Consider the following 7,330-nt stretch of genomic DNA (forward strand, 5'->3'; position numbering starts at 1 on the left):
TCCATTCTTTTCCCTATCTGTTCTTCTGTGTGTAGGATTTCAGATGTCCTGTCCTCCTGTTCATGAATCCTCTCTTCTGCCTCTTCAAATCTGCTATTGTATGACTCCATTGTGTTTTTCATCTCTTATATTGTGCCTTTCATTCCCATAAGTTCCAATTGTTTTTTCAAACTTTCAAATTCTTCCTTATGTTTTCCCAATGACTTCTTTATATTCTTCATCTATTTTGCCATATCTCCCCTCAACTCACTGATTTGATTTTTTAATTTAGGAGATTTGTTTGATTAATACTTAGTTGTTTCAATTCCTGTATCTCAGTTGAAGTGTAAGTTTGTTCCTTTGACTGGGCCATACCTTCATTTTTCCTAGGGTGATTTGTAATTTTTTGTTGTCTAGGCATCTGGTTTCCTTATTACCCCAATCAGATTTTCCCAGACCAGACAGGCCCAGGTCTCAGGAAGAGGCTGTATTCAGTCTCGGGTTTCCCTGAGGGTGAGACCCAGATTGTCAGACATTGCTTTGATGCCTTTAGACTCTGTGCTTTTCCTAGCCTGCCCGGCAAGTGGTGGATGTAAATGTATGATAATATTCAGCATGGGAAAATAGGCATTTTCACATAATGTTAGTAGGATGGTAATTGGTGCAAGCTCTTTGAAGTAAAATTTGGTAATATTTTAAAAACATTAATGTGAACCTACTTTTGACCCAGAAGTTCCACTTCTAGAAATGTTGTTCTCCTAAGACATTTACATTGACTCTGAATTTTCACTTAGAATTTTTTTGTTGTATAAATAAAACTTGAAGTGAAATGCTACTTGTGTACACCATGTTTTCCAGACCTTTTACAAGTAAAATTCTAGGTTATCAATTTAGAAATAGTCATAGCTACTAAATTCAGAGGAGTCTTATTTCGCACTGCTTTAATTTTAAGGAATATGTACCATAGTACATTGTAAAACACTAATATTTACAATAGCAAAAATAATTATCAACTCTTATAATAAAATGCATTTTGGCCATGTTTCAAAGAATACTTAACATGTCAACATAATTTTGTGCCTTGTGTCTTGCATACCATGGATGACTAAAAAAACATCTAATAACCAAGAATTTCAACTGAATTACATAAACCATTTTCTTCAATTCTTACATTGCCAATTTTAAACAAGCTTTATACAATGATACAAAAGTCACAGTATGATATTGAAAGACAGTGTGATAACTCTTACCCCGGCAGAAAAAATCCAATGACTGAGATCAATATTTTTCCAGGTACAAAGTACATAAAATTAGGCCCAGATGAGGCAAACAAAAAGCCAATAACTGCTAGAGATGTAAATGTATTTAGGGTATCTGAAAAAAATGGGAGTGAAAAAAGACTACTGCAATTTCATATATAAATCTGCTCATACGGTTAAACAAATTGTCATGGCTAAACTTCTGTAGCTCTTGAGGCACTGACAATTTGCATGTAAAGTATGAAGAGAAACCCCATGAATTCAGAGGCTTACATCTGGAAAACATTTTCAAGTTACGGAAGTATTGCCCTGTAACTGACATGGTGTAAAACATACACAATTTCATGAAAACTCTACCTTATCTCCCAAACTCTGGTAAACACAAATAGTGACAAAATGACTTCTAGTTCAGTTTGACAAAACTTTACGGGCTTGGTCCATAATTAGAAGACAAATAAATAAAGGGGTAGTTAAAATGGAAGGGGAATGAGGAATGAAGGGAGATCTAGACTCTTGTTCACAGACACATTCCTGGCACTTTATCTCAGTCAGTGGAAGAACAACCTAACACCATCTTTACTACACTATTTGACCTCTTACAGTTCCAACCACTCCAGTCTAGTCAGAAAAGAGCACAGCTTTTCACTTAAAGAAAGTAAACAAACAAAAAACAACTCTCTCTTATTTCCCTGCATATCCTGTTTACAGGGTCATTGAAAAATATGTATGTCACATAACTGTATTCCACTTTTTTCCTGAAAACGTTTTGCAGATGTGTACTATCTAATTAGGGCTGCAGAGAAGTTGGAAAAATAAGCTGTTTGATTATGAAGGCGTTACTACTGTTCTCTCACTAAAAAGTGCTTTTGATTGTATATGTTTACTTAATTTCAAGGGGAAGTCAGTGAGTGTGTGGATGGCTCAGTAAAACCCATCACTTGACGTGCCCAGGCGAAAGGCAACTAGACTAGTTTTGCCTGGAGAGATGGAAAGTGTCAGGGAACTCTTCCTGGAATAGATGACCCCTTTACTAAGTGTCGGAAATAAAGTGGTACCTGTAAGGGAATAAACGCTCTCTCGGTTCTGGAGGAGAGAAGAATTTATTTACGATCTTGCAAGATGGGGCGCCCAGCCAAACACGCGGAAGGCTGGAGCGCCAGAGGAAGAGAATGGCGATCTTTAAATCTCCTACTCCTAATTCGCAAGTCCCTCCCCTGTTTCCCCATTGACTGGGTACTACAGAGGTTACAGCCTATCCGAGAACACTAACTAATTCATCTTTTGAGATTTTAATTTGTACAGCCAATCCCAGAGAGCCAACTAGCTCATTACTGAGATTTTGAACTGATTAGCCAATCCCCCCCCAAATTTTTATTTTTTTGCTGTGAGTTCCCGCCTCTGATACTACCTCATGTCTCTTTACATCAGGCAGATTCTCTCTTCTCTTTGTCTGGGGCTTGCTTAAACTGGTTTTGCCTCCATTTCCCTTATTCCATGCTGTCTCTATGTGAAAACGAAACTTATTCCTTTCTTACACTAAGTTGTAAGAAAAAATAGGAATTATCCAAGAAGAAAAAATAGAAGGATACTCAAGGAACAGAGAATAAATAGCATTAAAAAGGTTTGGTATTTGAGCAAATAAGGCATATATGAGGAACTGCTTATAATTGAATATGGCTTGATATGAATTTAAATTCTATTGAGAGGGAGACTAAAGATAAATAAGTAAATAAATAAATGAAAAAGATAATTTGATATATATAGACAAATTCTATAATTAAGGAGAAGGAGCTACTACTTAATATTAAGCAATCAGTAAGGCCTCATTAAAAAGATAACATTTTAGTTGAGATGTAAACAATAAGAAAGCTGTCATGTGAAGGTCTAGAAGAAGATGACCCAGCAAATGCAAAGACTGAAAGCGGGAACAAACTTGTCTGTGGTATAGAAAGAAGACCAGAGGAGGGGAAAGTGTGATAGATGAGTTAAAGAGTTAAGAAGGGGCAAATCATATAGGTTTTTATAGGCAACGTTAGGGACTTTGACTGTTCTTGTGAGATGGAAAGCATTAAAAGATTTTCAGCAGGGACAAGGCATACTCCAATTTATATTTCTATAGCAAGAAAATGTGAGACAGGAAACGAGAAGGTAGGTAAAGTCAGATCATGATCACTATTTTGTGTCCTAAGGCATTCATGGATTTTAAGCTGGAGAGTTATAGGATAAAATTTGAATTCTAGAAAGATAATCCAGTAACATGTGGAGAATGAATTTAAGGTGGATAAAACTACAGTCAAAGAGGCCATTTGAGAGGTTTCTAAAACAATGCAGATAAGACTCCAAGTATAGGAACTAAATAAATTATTTTAAGAAAGGAGAGGAAAAAAATGTTTTCATACTTAAGCACATGGACAGGTTGATGGCAGTGGGGCGGTGGGGGGTTGAGGTCGGGGGAGAGAGAGAGAGAGGGAGGAAGGGAGATAGATTAAGAAAGAGACAGAGAGACTGAGAGAGCACATGCGCAGTATGGGATATCTCTCAAATTTTGTACTTAGAACACTGGGTATATGGTTATATCAATCACCTAAATAGCTAATAAAGTAATAAGAACAGATTTGTTTTCTAATTGTCTTAAATGAGGGGACTAGAAGACATCAAAAATTTCTTTGACAAGTTTATCTCAAGCATGTGTCAAATTTTTTTGATTTGTTAAATAAACCAGACAGGTGACTAAAGAGAAGTGTACAAATTCAGAGAACGTATGAAGGATTGTATAGGTGGGAAACAGAATGTTTACATAAGCAGTTAAATGGTTTTTTTTAATTACAAAATTAATTTATTTCATAAGGTCATAAAAATATCATGTCCATTAAAGTTGTTACAAAGGAAGTTTGTGGAATGATGATTGAGGATGCCAGGCAAATCAACTCTCAGTCAAAAGGAAAAAACAGTACATTTAAGAAAAAGTGATAAGAATATATTTGGGTCTAATATGGTAATAATTACCATGAAAGCATGAAATACTGTCAGCAGAGACCAGAAGCAACAAGTTCTAATTTTAAAGAGACTATTGCCAATGTATATAAAATCTGGAAATAAAATTGCAGAATATAATGTTTATCCATTTCTTAACGATGGCAGAAAATGTTTTGTTTTGACAGTCTGAAAGAATAAGGCTGCCTTTTGGAGCCACACATTGTGGAGTTATTTTGAAGGCATCAACAATGTCAGTGGGAATAGCTGAGAGGAATAAAGGCAGCAGAGCAAGGGAATGAGATGGCAAATGACAAATGCAGTGCAACTTTGAGCAAGTTGACTGAATTTAAGTTTCATCATCACTGAAATCCATTCATTCATTGAAGGCCTGCTATATGCTGGCAACTCTTCCAGTAACTGGAAATAAAGCAGTGAACAAGGTATGGGGGCAGATGGCATAACAAACGCAAAGATCTAAAGAAAGAACAAATGTATTTGTTTGATGAACAGAGAAAAGGCCAATGCAAAGAGTGAGTTAGGGAAGAGGGTTGTAGAAGTAGCTGAGTTCAAGAGGTAGATGGAGACCAGATATTGTGGGGCCTTATAGGCAACATTAGGACTTTGACTTTTATTCTAAGTGAGATTGAGTTCATTGAAGGATTCTGAATAGGGGCATAACATGATCCAATTTAAATTTTTATCAGATTGCCCCAGCTGCTGTGGGAAAAAAGGATTATAGGTGGGAGGGGGTAGAGGAGGAAATGGCAGTGGGGTAAACTGTTAGGAAGAAGAGCAGAAGTCCAAGGAATAAATATTATTGGTTTGGATTAAGACAGTAGTGGCAGAGGTGGTCAGATACAGCATATATTTTGTACATAGAGATAACTGGACTTTCTGATGGACTAGATGTGGGGTATAAAGGAAATAATGGAATCAGGAATGTTTTTTAAGATTTTTATTTAAACTGGGTAAATTAAGTTACCCAGAGAAGGGGAAAGACTAAGAGAGGTATAGGTTTTAGATATAGGGATTGTGTATTCTGTTTTCATTATGATAATTTAAGATGCCTATCAGGCATTCAAATTTTGAGATGTCAGGTAGGCAATAGGGTTACTCAAGAATGATGCTTAGTATAGAAGTGAAAGTGGATATATTAATGGCTTTTACTGTCAGGGGACTGAATTAGATATCTTGTGAAGAAAGGCTATGCATCCAGAAGAGCAGAGAGTACCAACTGGAAAATGTAGGGAAGCATCTTTAGGAGCTTGTGTTAGGCAATGGTTTTTTAAGATTTTACAACCAAAGTACAAGCAACAAAAGAAAAAAACAGATAAATGGGACCTCATCAAAATTAAAAACTTTTGCCCCTCAAAGGACTTTATCATGAAAGTAAAGAAACAACCTACACAGTGGGAGAAAATATTTAGAAACAACATATCCAATAGATGTTTAATATCCAGAATATATAAAGAAATGCTTTAATTAAACAACAAAAAAGACAACTTAATTTAAAAAGGGATGTGGTGGTTTGAAGTTGTACATACCCCAGAAAAGCATGTTATTAAATTTAATCCATTCCTATGGGTGTGAACCCATTGTAAGTAGTACTTTTCAATAAGCTTACTTCAGTTAGGGTGTGACCCATCTCTATCAAGATGGGTCTTAACCTACTACTGGAGTCCTTTATAAGAAGAATGAAATTGAGACAGAAAGAGAAATATCCACATGAAGTGAGAAGTTGAAATGGAACCTGGAAGAGAAAGAAGATACCAGGAGATGCCACCATGTGCCTTACTATGTGACAGAGGAATCAAGGATCACCAGCAGTCAGCCCCTGAATGCCAAAGTCTTTGGGGAGAAAGCATCATCATGATTTGGACATTTTCCCAGCCTCAACACTGTGAGCAAATAAATTCCCATTGTTTAAGCTGAACCATTTCATGGTATTTGCTTAAGCAGCCTAGGAAACTAAAACAATGAGCAAAAGACTTGAATAGACTTTTCTCCAAAGAGGATATACATGGCCACAAAGCACATGAAAAGAAGCTCAACATAATTAGCCATCAGGGAAATGTAAATGAAAACCACAATGATATACCATTTCACACCTATTAGAATGGCTAATATTAAAAAAAAAAACAAAAAAACAGAAAACAACAAGTTTGGAGAAGAATGCAGAGAAATAGGAACATTCAGCTGTTGCTGCTGGGCATGTAAAAATGGTGCAGCCACTGTAGAAAAGTTTGGCAGATCCTTAGAAATCTAAGTATAGAAGTACCATGTGACCTGTTTTAGTTTGCTAATGCTGGCTGAATGCAAAACACCAGAAATGGACTGGCTTTTATAAAAGGGGGTTTATTCGGTTACACAGTTACGGTCTTAAGGCCATAAAGTGTCCAAGGTAATGCATTGACAATCGGGTACCTTCACTGGAAGACAGCCAATGGTGTCCAGAAAACCTGTTAGCTGGGAAGGCACGTGGCCAGTGTCTGCTCCAAGTTCTGGTTTCAAAATGGCTTTCTCCCAGGATGTTCCTCTCTAGGCTTCAGCTCCTCAAAAATGTCACTCTTAGTTGCTCTTGGGGTGTTTGTCCTCTCTTAGCTTCTCCAGAGCAAAAGTCTGCTTTCAAAGGCTGTCTCCAAAATGTCTCTGTAAGCTGAAGCTCATCTCTCAGTTCCAGTGCATTCTTCAAAGTGTCCCTTTTGGCTGTAGCTCCTCTTCAAAATGTCACTCTCAGCTGCACTGAGTTCCTTCTGTTTGTCAGCTCATCTATATGGCTCCAGTGATTTAATTTAGACCCACCCTGAATGGTTGGGGTAACATCTCCATGGAAATTACCCAATCAGAGTCATCACTCACAGTTGGGTGGAATGCATCTCCATGGAAACACTCAAAGGATTCCAAAATCTAATCAACACTAATATGTCTGCCCACACAAGACTGCATCAAAGATAATGGCATTTTGGGGGACATAATACATTGAATTGGCACATGACCCATCAATGTCACTTCTAGGTATATACCCAAAAGAATTGAAAGTAGAGCCTAGAGCAATATTTTCACACTGATATTCATAGTGGCATTATTCACAATTGTCAAAAGATGGAAGCAACCTG

Source organism: Choloepus didactylus, chromosome 4 (genome assembly GCF_015220235.1).
Source record: "Choloepus didactylus isolate mChoDid1 chromosome 4, mChoDid1.pri, whole genome shotgun sequence".
Lineage (NCBI taxonomy): Eukaryota > Metazoa > Chordata > Mammalia > Pilosa > Megalonychidae > Choloepus > Choloepus didactylus.